The sequence below is a fragment of the Hyaena hyaena genome, unplaced genomic scaffold (genome assembly GCF_003009895.1).
Source record: "Hyaena hyaena isolate Hyena2069 unplaced genomic scaffold, ASM300989v1 scaffold_216, whole genome shotgun sequence".
In the NCBI taxonomy this organism is placed as follows: Eukaryota; Metazoa; Chordata; class Mammalia; order Carnivora; family Hyaenidae; genus Hyaena; species Hyaena hyaena.
The window spans coordinates 2,125,085-2,137,267 of record NW_024080848.1 but is presented as its reverse complement, the minus strand read 5'-3'; the positions used below and the strand labels follow the sequence as shown (position 1 = coordinate 2,137,267).

The 12,183-nt window shown below is 40.7% G+C and overlaps 1 protein-coding gene across 1 annotated transcript in view; it reads right to left on the bottom strand.

Annotated features, from left to right (window-relative positions):
- Positions 1 to 12,183, bottom strand: part of NEK10 (NIMA related kinase 10) — a 209,022-nt gene that overhangs the window by 21,471 nt on the left and 175,368 nt on the right. The window lies entirely within an intron of this gene.

Below are 12,183 nucleotides of genomic sequence, written 5' to 3'. Positions count from 1 at the left end.
CTTGATAAGCCTCTAATTAACTCAGAATTGCTTTTATTGCTCCTGATTGCTTGAATTAATTCTCATAAAAGCTTTCCTGAATACGTTAACAGTCAACTTCAGATTCATACACAAGACAGTATTAGAAAGCTGTTTTATCTTCTTGGAATAATTATCCCTGTAGACAGCACCCCCCTCTTTAAAATTGTCATGGAAGAATTTAAAATTTTGCTCAGAATGTTACATTGTTCAATGCTGAAGAAGTATTCTACATTATATACACGAACCATAATACTAAGAACAGAATATGAATACCTATGATTTGTATGTGCCAGTTACTATGATTGCTCTTTTATTTATTATGTCACTTTTCTCCCCACAATAAACTTATAAAGCAGGGACTGTTTTATGGTAAGGAAATCAGAGCTTGAAGACATTATGTAAGAAGCAATACCAACCAAGGTAGTGCCTCTTTTAACCCAACCATTATCCCAGAGAGCACACACCTCAGATAGTATTCCTACAGTATAACACTTTCTAAACTCTGCATACATTGTTTCCTTCATCACAATAGTCCTAGGAGCTACCCGAATTGTACTGATGGAGAAATTGACTCTAGAAAAGACGAGTCTCTCACCACCACACATCTGAGAGCTTATTTTCTGTGTGTACTATCGCAAACAAAGTAAAAACAGAAAAAATGAAATCTGATCTCTATGTTCTATCCTAGAGTCTTGACCTTGCATGATAAAGGGATATTTCCTCAAGATACATTCTCTAAGATCTCCAAGAATAGTAATTGAGGCTACCCTATTCGAAGTGATGTAAATCATATCTTCTCTATAAAAAACAAATTATTTTGATATATTACTGCTTAAAAGGAGATTTCCCTAAATGCTAACACAGCTCTAAAGATCATTATCAAAATAAATGCAGAAAATGTAAGCTTTCTCTTAGAATCTGCAAACCCTGAAAACATGAGTCCCCTTAGATGCATGGTTCTACCCTATATTCTATATAATCTCTCCCCCTTGCCATTAGGAACCAGGAGACCCAGATAAGAGATAGTAAGGATGATTCTAATCTCATCTATGGCTACTGCTGAAAATCACAGTTTGTTTCACTGGAGACAGCTAGTAGTTCAATTTCATCTGAGGGGCAGCCCACTGCTGCCCCCAGCCGCGTTTTGGGTTCCACTGGCAACAATGGTAGTTGATAAGATCGCACTCTGAGGGAGACCCACCTAACTGCCCATCTGTGCGCTAGGAGACAGATGTTTAACGTTTAAAAGTTGCTATATGCTGATTTTTCAAAGCATTCCTTTAGCCAAATAATCAGATTCTAAGTATAGAATTAAATCCAAAGTGTGAGTTGGCTGCACAGGTCTTGCCTAAGCAATAACACCCAAAGACTGGTATTAAAAGGTAGCGTGGGTACTTTGGTCACCTTATGTGCCCAGAGATGGATTTAGGTTTCCAGCGATGGAAATGAAGCACTGAATTCATTCTCAGCTGGCTGTCTTAAGATTACCGTCTCAGTTTCGATAAAAGCAGATGTCAAATCAGTGAAGGCAGCGTAAGGATTTTAACATCCTGCCTTTTAAAATAGTTGCTTTTAGATGATTTCCAAGATCTGTCTCCATGGAAACTGGATAGGAAAGGCCACCACCGGCGGAGGGTAAGCAGTGTCCCTGTGAGGTTATCTGCGGCTTGTCGGGAGGGATGAGGCCCTGCAATTCAGGGCAGCTACACAGTGTAAGGGCATTTGGGGTCTGACTAGGAAATAAACATGGGGGCCAGAAGCGTCGTTTGTTTGTTTGTGTGCTCCCTTGTTGATTCAGATTTGCTTTGAGCAGACAGAGAAAACTGCTCTTGGTCTTCAACCTATAGCAAACAGGATAATATCATGTTTAGACGTGTTTTTAACTCCTTCATTTGAAAGTCATTGACTTGGGTTAGCCTTCTAATTTAAAGTTCTCCAAAAGGGAAACATTCCTTACTATTTGCAATGTCATAAACTTTCAAGTATTCTGGAAATACATTTTAAAAACCACAATGGTTGCATCTGAGCTTATAGCAAGGAATGCCAGCTTGCCAAAAAATATGAAATCATTTGTTATACTGGCAGTGTGAGAGCATAATAATAAGATATTTATAATCATTTCATTCTTGCTTTAACATTACTTTGAAATCCAACAAAGAAATGGAACACATCCATTAAAAAGTTTTTTATTATATAAAAATTAGCAAGCCAGACATATGGAAACTATATTTAAATTTCAAAGTATATTTTCTCTCAATTTAGTAGTTAGGCATTGAGGTAACCAATAAGCTATTTAAAGTTATTTCCATAACACTAAAGTTAAGAATGCTTCCCCATATTTCTACATTTAAATGGAAATGCACTTTTGAATATAATATCTTTACTCAATAGAGATATGGCAGATTATGTTTTGATTTATTAACCAATTTTCTACATCCCCCTCATATTTCCTTGTACCCCTTTCACCCTCTTTCATTTAATCAGGTAGACAGCTCTGTGGGATTGCCTAAGGGAAAGGTTGACAGCAGAAAATGGAAGGGAAAAGTAATCAATTTCAGACTCGAGTCTCAAAAGGCTAGCCCTAAAAGTGAATGAAAGGAATGGCGGATCTGAGAGGAAATGTGACAGATAAGAGCCAGGCTAGGGAGAAGCCAATGGGTAAGCAGCGAGAACAGAGGTGGGTAGGTCCCACAGAAGGAGGTCGTTTGCCTCGTCCCCCAGCCAAGGTGTGGCAATTGCCCACTTGTTGCCTCTGGGCTCCAAATCCACCCTTTGGTGCCCTGCATGTGACACTGGAATTTCTCCCTTGCTGGGATGCTGGGCGCTGTCAGTGGAGAGAGGGCACTGGAGGGGGGCTGCAGGAGAGCGGTGCTGGACTCTTGGCTCCAGTGATGCTCCCACCTTGCCCCAGGCCTGCAGTGCTGAGTGGTCAGCCAAGGGGAACCCCAAGTGGTGCTCACCCCCAGATAGCTTCACCAGCACCAGTCCCGCAGGCAGCTCCCCAGAAAGTTCCACGGAGCAGCGCCTACCAGGGGGCATCCTCCTCTGGTCCCATAGAGGCCATTTCCCAGCCCAAGCCACATGTGCTGACTTCCAGCAAGTTCCCCAGCATGACAGCTCAGCATGAATGGCTCGCCCTGATCCCCTAAGGGAAGGCTTCTTCTCTAGGCTGCAAACTTCTCTAGCATAGCACCTCGGTGGGTTTCTCTGATCTTTCCAATGACGTCTGGACCTTAGCCCAGGATGGGGGTGTCCTCTTCTCTTTTGTTCCTTTCTAGGCTGCTCTGTCTCAGCCCTATACATAGTGACTTCCCTATCTGCTCTTCCTAGACTCTTTAGAGGCTCTCTTCCCCTCCTTAAGTAATACTGTGTTACTATTAATAATTCTTTTGAACAATTCCTTATATTAAATCTTCCCTGTTGAACTTATGGAGTGGTTTCTGTCTCCTATCTGGACCCTCACTGATAATGGATTAGGCTCCTGGAAGGTCCCAGAAGAAGGACCTATACAGATGGGATTTGGAACTCGGTTTGACTGTGCCCTTGGAACTGAGCCCAATGCTGAGTTTTGCCATAGGATGTAGGATGCTGCTACACCACGAAGTAGGAAGACCACAAGGACTGTGTTGTGGGACAGAGTCTTCAAAGTGCTTCAGAGCACTTAGGGACAAAAATGACAAACTTGGATCCTTTAACTCTTGGCTTACATCATGGTCTAAGACCCAGAGAGATTCCATGATAGCCCTAAAAGATCCTGTTATTTTCTTGCTACCAGAGCATGGATATGGCTGATAATCAAATACAAATTTTATTGGGTAGGTTGCTAAATTACACTGTGAGTTGAATGCCCACCTTGCCAAATTTTTCATGTGAAAGTTAGAAAAAAGAATAGGATCCGAAAATTTGAAATTGGGACATTTTGTTGGAACCAGATAAAACTGACAATCCTAAAACTCAAGTCCCTGAGTCATCATTGCCAGCAGAAGTAGCTTGTCACTCTGACAAGACAAGCCACCTTTTACTTGAAAACTCTACACTAACCTCATCTGGGATAGATGAGGAGTGAGATCTTAAAAAGGAATGCTTATTCCTCATAAGACTCATAACAATGCAGGTCAAGTTCATTACTAGGGTCATATGGTGACATGATGGAGGGGAACTGGTGCATGCTACGACCCAGAAGGAAACAGCTTATCAACCAAAAGAATTGCAAGACTTTGCTACTTTGTATCAGCAGTGACTCAGGGAACATGTGTAGTAGATTCAAAGGGTTTTAGACCAAGAAGGGTGAAATATAACAGTTAAATCAGGCTGAGTTCATTCATAGGGGTGCTCTTGCTAGAGAGTCCAGATTTAAGGTATTAGTTCATGCCGCTGAAGGTAACTGCTTAATTGGTTGGCGTACTATACAACTCAAACTCAATGGTGACCTTCGTTTAATGAGGATAAAATGCCAGAGCTACCCTGACATGTGGAGGAGGGAATTCAAAGTCTTGGGGACCTGCCATTTACCATGGGTGACCTACACACTCACTCCCCAATTACGTTCAGCAAAAATACTCAAAAGCCACTCCTGTCACTAAGGTATGGAGAAATACACTAGAGGGGAGCACCAGCATCCTTAAAAATCTCTACGGCTGCTTTCATTTGTAGGCCAGGGACAGCACTGAAAGTACAGGATCCCATTGGGGCTGATGCAATCCCCACGAAGCAGAGGCCAAGGGACAGCATTTAACCACCAGTGATGGTGGGAAGCATTTACCAGAAAGGGTGGGAGGGGTGCACTGTTAATTAGAATGCTTTGGTCCACAGGGATCTTGGTGGTGGTTAAAGAATACTAGCGTATTCTTTAGTCTAAATAACAGAAAAAGAAACTCTAGGTCTGGTAGACAAAAATCTAACCTGATTTGCTGTTGCTACAGTGTAGACTCAAGACCCAAAGCCCTTGATTAGGGGCAAACCTGGGGCTCCTTTAGGAAGGGCCCAGAAACACTGATAGAAGTATACACTATAAATTTTCCTCCAAGTCTTGTCCAAAGAGACCTACAGGCATTTATTAGTCTTATAATGCCACTGTCATACACCAATCAGCATATATTTTTGTTTGTTTGCTTGTTTGTTTTCTTTGTTTGCTTTTGGGGAGACGGTAACTGTATTAGCCCAGTATGCCTTACAGTGGGCCCAGCTGGTCCACTGACCTGGCGGCATTTCTCTTTAGTACCTGAATGTATGATTGGAATTGCCACAACTGGCAGCTGACAGAACAAGATTGGCTCTAAGACTGAGTAAATGTTTATATGTTTTGCTCATTGATAGGTTGCAAGTGCACAGAACAGTGGCATCTAATAGTAGGCACCTAATAATCATATGTCGAATGAATGAACAAACAAACTGCATAAGAAATGCAGTCTTAGACTCCAAAATGCTAGTCACTTTCTCATCTATATGCCTACACTTCATCTAAAAAATTTCTTTTCTTATTAACAATAAGACCTTGGTTAACTTTGGTAAATGAACATTCAAGTTGCTTATCATTTGACAGATTTCTGTAAATAACTAAAAATCATTTCCTACCAGTGATTGCTTCCCCAGTGCCTAATCTTGGACCTTGTATTTTCATTTCTCTAAGAGGTCCTAGCTTTTTTTGTTTGTTTGTTTTGTTTTCTTAAATTTATTGTCAAGTTAGCTAACACACAGTGTAGTCTTGGCTTCAGGAATAGATCCCTGTGATTCATCACTTACATACAACACCCAATGCTCATCCAAACAAATGCCTTCCTCAGTGCCCATCATCTATTTTTCCCACTCCCCCAATCCCCAACCCTCATCAATCCTCAGTTTGTTCTCTGTATTTAAGAATCTCTTATGGTTTGCCTCCCTCTCTGTTTGTATCTTATTTTTCCTTCCCTTCCCCTATGGTCATGTGTTAAGTTTCTCAAATTCCACATATGAATGAAATCATATGATGTGTCTTTCTCTGACTGACTTGTTTAGCCTGATATCCTTCAGTTCCATCCACAGTGCTGCAAGTGGCAAAATTTCATTCTTTTTCACCAATGAGTAGAATTCCACTGTGTATATATACCACATCTTCTTTATCCATCCATCAGTTGATGGACATCTGGGCTCTTTCCATAATTTAGCTATTGTTGATAGTGCTGCTATAAATATTGGGGTGTATGTGCCCCTTCAAATCAGAACTCCTTTATCCTTTGGATAAATTCCTCGTAGTGGTATTTGTGGGTCATAAGGTAGTTCTATTTTTAATTTTTCAAGGAACCTTCATACTGTTTTCCAGAGTCACTGTACCAGTCTGCATTCCCACCAATACTGCAGGAGGGTTTCCCTTTCTACACAATCTTCACCAACATCTGTTGTTTCCTGAGTTGTTAACTTTAGGCACTCTGACCAGTGTGAGGTGGTATTTTAATGTGGCTTTTGATTTGTATTTCCCTGATGATGAGCGATGTTGAGTATCTTTTCATGTGTCTGTTTGCCATCTGGATGTCTTCTTTGGAAAAGGCTCTGTTCATGTCTTCAGGCCATTTCTTCACTGGATTATCTGGTTTTTATTTTGTTTTGGTTTGGTTTTTTTTTTTTTTTTTGGTATTGGGTTTGGTAAGTTCTTTATAGGTTTTGGATACTAACCCTTTATCTGATGTGTCATTTGCAAATATCTTCTCCCATTGTCAGTTGCCTTTTAGTTTTGTTGTTTCCTTTGCTGTGCCGAAACTGTTTACCTTGATGAGGTCCCAAGAGTTCATTTTTGCCTTTATTCCCCTTCAGAGACGTGTCAAGTAAGAAGTTGCAACAGCTGAGGTCAAAGAGGTTGCTGCCTGTATTCTCCTGTAGGATTTTGATAGTTTCCTGTCTCCCATTTAGGTCTTTAATCTATTTTGAGTTTATTTTTGTGGATGGTGTATAAAAGTGGTCCAGTTTCATTCTTCTCCATGTTGCTGTCCAGTTCTCCCAGCACCATTTGCTAAAGAGACTTTCGTTTCTTCATTGAATACTCTTCCCTGCTTTGTCAAAGATTAGTTGGCCATATATTTCTGGACCCATTTCTGAGTCCTCTATTCTATTCCATTGGTCTATGTTTAAATGTTTAAAAAAATTAGGAGTGTTTATTCTACCTCTGTGAAGAATTCTGCCGCTATTTTGATTGGAATTGTATTAAATGTGTAGATCGCTTTGGGTAGTATCAACATTTTAATAATATTTGTTCTTCCAATCCATGAGCATGGACTGTTTTTCCATGTCGTTGTATCTTCTTCAATTACTTTCATAAGCTTTCTATAGTTTTCAGCATACAGATCATCTACCTCTTTGGTTAGGTTTATTCCTGGGTATAGTATGGTTCTTGGTGCCACTGTAAATGAGATCGATTCCTTGATATCTCTTTCTGTTGCTTCATCATTGGTGTATAGAAATGCAACCGATTTCTGTACATTTATTTTATATCCTGCAACTTTGCTGAATTCATGTATCAGCTCTAGCAGTTTTTTGGTGGAGTCTATCAGGTTTTCCATGTGGAGTATCAGTTGTCCGTGAAAAATGGAAGTCTGACTTCTTTTCTGCCAATTTGGATGCCTTTTATTTCCTTTTGTTCTCTGCTGAGGCTAGGACTTCCAGCGCTATGTTAAACAGCCGTGGTGAGAGCAGACATCCCTGTCGTGTTCCTGATCTCGGGGGGAAAGATCTCAGTTTTTCCCCATTGAGCATGACATTAGCTGTGGGCCTTTCATGTATGGCCTTTACGATGTTAAGGTATATTCCTTCTATCCCAACTTTCTTGAGGGTATTTATGAAGAAAGGATGCTGTATTTTGTCAAATGTTTTTTCTGCATCTATTGACAGGATCATGTGGTTCTTATCCTTTCTTCTTTAATGTGATATATCACATTGACTGATTTGCGAAAATTGAACCAGCCCTGCAGCCCAGGAATGAATCCCACTTGATCATGGTGAATAATTCTCTTAATATACTATTGAATTCAATTTGCTAATATTTTGTTAAGAATTTTTGTATCTGTGTTCATCAGGGATATTGGCCTGTAATTCTCTTTTTTAGTGAGGTCTCTGTCTGGTTTGGGAATCAAGGTAATGTGGCCTCATGGAATGAGTCTGGAAGCTTTCCTTCCATTTCTTTTTTTTTGGAACAGCTTGGGAAAAATAGGTATTAACTCTGGTTTAAATGTCTGGTAGAATTCCCCAGGGAAGCCATATGGCCCAGGGCTCTTATTTGTTGGGAGGTATTTGATAACTGTTTCAATTTCTTCACTGGTTATGGGTCTGTTCAAATTTTCTATTTCTTCCCATTTGAGTTCTGGTAGAGTGTGAATGTCGAAGAATTTGTCCATTTCTTCCAGATTGTCCAGTTTGTTGGCATATAATTTTTCATTTTCTAATATTTGTATTTCTGTGGTATTAGCTGTGATCTCCTCTTTCATTCAGGATTTTATCTTTTGGGTCCTCTCTCTTTTCTTTTTGAGAAGTCTGGCTAGGGTTTATCAATTTTGTTTATTCTTTCAAAAAATCCGCTCTTAGATTAATTTCATTGATCTGTTTTACTGTTTTATTTTATATTTTTTGGATTCTATATTGTTTATTTCTGCTCTCATCTTTATTATTTCTCTCCTTCTGCTGGCTTTGGGCTTTCTTTGCTGCTACCTTTCTAGTCCCTTTAGGTGTGAGGTTAGGTTATGTATTTGAGACCTTTCTTGCCTCTTGAGATAGGCCTGAACTTCAATGCATTTTCCTCTTAGGACTGCCTTTGCTGTATCCCAAAGGGTTTGGACTGTCGTGCTGTCATTTTCATTTGCCTCCATGTGTTTTTAAATTTCTTCTTTAATTTCCTGGTTGACCCATTCATTCTTTAGTAAGATGTTTTTTAACCCCCATGTATTTGGGGGCTTTCCAAGTTTTTTCCTGTTGTTGATTTCAAGTTTCACAGTGTTGTGATCTGAAAATATGCATGGTATGATCTCAGTCCTTTTATATTTGTTGAGGACCATTTTGTGACCCAGTATGTGATCTATTTTGGAGAATGTTCAATGAGCACTTGAGAAGAATGTGTATTCTGCTGCTTTTAGATGAAAAGTTCTGAATATAACTGTTAAGTCCATCTGGTCCAATGCGTCATTCAGAGCCATTGTTTCTTTATTAATTTTCTGCCTAGATGATCTGTCCATTGCTGTAAGTGGAGTATTAAAGTCCCCTACAATCAGGATATTATTATCTATGCATTTTTTAATGTTTCTGATTAATTTACATATTTCAGTGCTATACATTTGGGGCATAAACATTTATAACTGTTAGCTATTTTTTTTTGCTCTTAGCTATTCTTGATGGATAGACCCCTTAATTATGATATAATGCTCTTCTTCATCTCCTGTTACAGTCTTTGTTTTAAAATCTAGTTTGTCTGATGTAAGTATGGCTACTCTGGCTTCCTTCTGACATCCAGTAGCATGACAGATGGTTCTCCATCACCTCACTTTCAATCTGCAGGTTTCCTCAGGCTAAAATCAGTCTCTTGCAGGCAGCACATAGATGGATCTTGTGTGTGTGTCTTTTTTTTTTAATCCATTCCGATACCCTATGTCTTTTGATTGGAGCTTTTCATCCATTTACATTCAGAGCAATTATTGAAAGATATGGATTTAGTGTCATTGTTTATCTGTAGGTTTCATGTTTGTGGTGGTGTCTCTGGTCCTTTGTAGTCTTTGTTGTTTTCCACTCACAGAATCTCCCTTAGGATCTCCTGCAGGGCTTGTTTAGTGGTCATGAACTCCTTTAGTTTTTGTCTAGGAAGGCCTTTATCTTTCCTTCTATTCTGACTAGCAGCCTTGCTGGATAAAGGATTCTTGGCCGCATATTTTTCCTATTCAGCACATTGGATATTTCCTGCCATTCCCTTCTGGCCTGCCAGGTTTCAGTGGACAGGTCTGCTACTACCCTTATGTGTCTACCCTTGAAAGTTAAGGCCCATTTGTCCCTAGCTGCTTTCAGAATTCTCTCTTTATCTTTGTATTTTCCCAGTTTCACTATGATATGTCAGAGTGTTGTCCTGTTTTGATTGATTTTGAAGGGAGTTCTCTGCCTCTTGGACTTGGATGCCTGTTTCCTTCCCTAGATTAGGAAAGATTATGAAAGTTCTCAGCTATAATTTGTTCAAATAAACCTCTTGCCCCTTTCTCTCTCTTCTTCTTCTTCTGGAATTTCTAGGATAAGGATATTATTTCATTTTATTGAATCACTTAGGTCTCTAATTCTCCCCTCATGGTCTAGTAATTTCCTTTCCCTCTTTTTCTCAGCTTCTTCATTTTCCATAATTTTGTCTTCTATTTCACTTATTCTCCTCTCTGCTCCTTCCATCCTCACTGTCACTGCATCTAGTTTATTTTGCATTTCATTTATAGCATTTCTTAATTCATTGTGATGACTTCTTAGGTCTTTGATCTCTGCAGCAATAAATTCTCTCCATCTTCTGTGCTTTTTTCAAGCCTGGCTATTAGTCTTATGACTGCTATTCTAACTTCTGGTTCAGATATATTGTTTATACCTGTTTTGAGCAATTCTCTGGCTGTCATTTTTTCCTGGAATTTCTTTTGAGGAGAATTCTTCTGTTTCATCATTTGGGTATGTTTCTGTCTTTTAGGTGTTTTAATAGCTTGCTATGTGTCTTGCACCTGTGAGAACTACTGTATTAAAAAGGGGTCACACACTGTTCAGGGCCTGGAACTTCAGGAAGTGTTTTTGGATTGTGTTGGGTGCTCTCTGTTGTTGTGTATTTGGCTGCTCTATTCTATTGGTCAGTCCTCTACAAAGCTCTTCTTTACTCATAGTGGTGGATTGTTTGTACTTTCCACCAGGTGTGCTTTGATTTGTTCCTTGAGGTGACTCTGGAAAAAAGGAAAGGGCAGTGGACCCAATTATAAGGCTTAATCCAGAGAGAAAGAAAGGAAAATAGAGAAGAAGGAGAGGAGATGCAGAAAAGGTGTAAAAAGAATACAGTAAAAATGCCGATTAAATAGACAAAGAAAGCAATGAAAGTAGAAACAAAAAGAAGAGAAAAGAGAAGGAAAGAAAAGAGAGAGAGAAAAAAAGAGAGCTGCAGACTAACATACAAAACCTCAGACAGTTGTCTGTTGGTGCCTGGGACTGGCAGCTATGCTGGCCAGGAGGAGGTGAGGCCATCTGACTTGCTCAGTGTCCATCTCACTGCAGTAGATAAGCAGTCACCAGGTACGGAGGGGCAGAGTTTGGTCTAAGTGAGTCCCGCCAGTATTGGCTCTACTGAGCTGTTCCCGGAAGCCCCATGTGTTGATGATGGGAAGAAAAATGGCAACATCGCAATGTCTCCTCCCCACTGGGTGTCTCAAACCACGCTGTTCAGGCCGCCCTCACAGAGAATTGCGGGCGGTCAGCTTGCCCTTCTTCACAGTCTCCCTCACCTCCTTAGTCCCTTGGCTGGGATTCAACACCCAGTGTCTTAAAGGATCTCACACCATGCAGACCTGGTTCTGGGGTAGCACCAGTCCACCCTGCCGATAAAGAGCCTTTGACTGGTACCTGCAAGGTCTTCTGTCCTTGGGGGGCAGTGTACCCTCTTCTCACAGTACTCAAGGGAGGGGACCGTTTTCTCCCAGTGTGCCCCTGAGATCACTACCACGCCCCGGGGCTGGCTCCCTCCCCTCCAGGCAAACACACACACTGGAGAAAGTCATGCACTTTTGAAAACTCTGATCTTCAGTCCTAAGGCTGTTTGCAAACTAGAAACTGGCATTGTCCCTATTTCTCGTTCCCCAGTCTGTGGTGCAGAGAGGGTTTCTCTTGTCCTAACACAAAACTGCAATCCACAGCTTCTCTTTCTCTTCGTCTCTCCACAGAAGGGGATCCCGCCCCTCTGTGCCCACACTGTTTCATCTCCCCCAATTCACATACATGCACCTCTCTCCCACCCAAGCTGTCTCCCTCCATCTGTGAAGATTTTTTCTGTCACTCAGGAAATAGACTTCCTGGGTATTCCAAGTGTTCTGACCTCAGTACTGCTGTGTGTGAGGGACAAGGGAAATCCTGGTCCCCCTACTTCTCACCATCTTAGCTCCTCCAAGAGGTCCTAGTGTCAGCCCAGCATCCTGAGGATTCCTGAGTGGGCAC